At 66.4% G+C, this 750-nt stretch overlaps 1 long non-coding RNA gene across 1 annotated transcript; it reads left to right on the top strand.

The window, feature by feature from the left end:
- Positions 1–54: 54 nt before the first annotated feature.
- Positions 55–599, top strand: LOC115284979. The gene is made up of 2 exons (XR_003905389.1): positions 55–366; positions 507–599. It is a non-coding gene; the product is annotated as an uncharacterized LOC115284979 (long non-coding RNA).
- The last annotated feature ends 151 nt before the right edge of the window (positions 600–750 follow it).

The raw sequence follows: 750 nt of genomic DNA, 5'->3' as shown, positions 1-750 counted from the left end.
CACACACACACACACACACACACACACACACACGGGGGGACGCGTGGGCGAGGAGTGTCCAGGGCCGGATGCCACCCAGTCAGCCCCACCAGCCATGCAGGCAGCCGGCCCTGGCCATCCCGACCTTAGATCTTCCCCCGTGATGATGCCAAACCCTGTCCTCACTCAGAGGGGTGAGGAAGCAGATGTTGAGGGGGCACAGAGCCAGAGAACCGATTGGAAGGATGTGGAAGTAACTGCGGAAAGAGGCCTCAGCGTTTCCAAGTTCAAATCCCAAAGCCACCTGGAGGCCCGGGAAGCCGCTCTTCACGGGAAAGGGAACAGGAAGACGTCCAGTTGTTCACGATCTTCAGTCTGAAACCCAAGGTGCTTGAGCAGGTCTGCAGCTCACCCCGAGCCCTGGCCCGCCCCGCAAGACGCCAGAGACTTCGGGGGAGGGGAACAGCCCCCCGCTCCCAACTGTCACCCAGGTTCCCCCCTGCCCCTTTCTCTTATGTCCTGGGAAGGCGCCAACCTTGTCATCAAGGAGCTGCCCCACCTCCCGGCCGAGGAGCGTGGACAGGAACCAACAGACATGGTCAACGCAGATGTCGATCCAACACCCAGATCTCCGTGTTTATCATGAATCCTCCCGGCCCCCCCCCCCCCCCCCCCCCCCCCCCCCCCCCCCCCCCCCCCCCCCCCCCCCCCCCACCCACCCCCACCCCCCCCCCCCCCCCCCCCCCCCCCCCCCCCCCCCCCCCCCCCCCC

The sequence above is a fragment of the Suricata suricatta genome, unplaced genomic scaffold, assembly GCF_006229205.1.
Source record: "Suricata suricatta isolate VVHF042 unplaced genomic scaffold, meerkat_22Aug2017_6uvM2_HiC HiC_scaffold_30266, whole genome shotgun sequence".
Taxonomy (NCBI): domain Eukaryota; kingdom Metazoa; phylum Chordata; class Mammalia; order Carnivora; family Herpestidae; genus Suricata; species Suricata suricatta.
The sequence above is the reverse complement of the archived record's forward strand: the minus strand, read 5'-3'. Positions and strand labels throughout refer to the sequence as shown.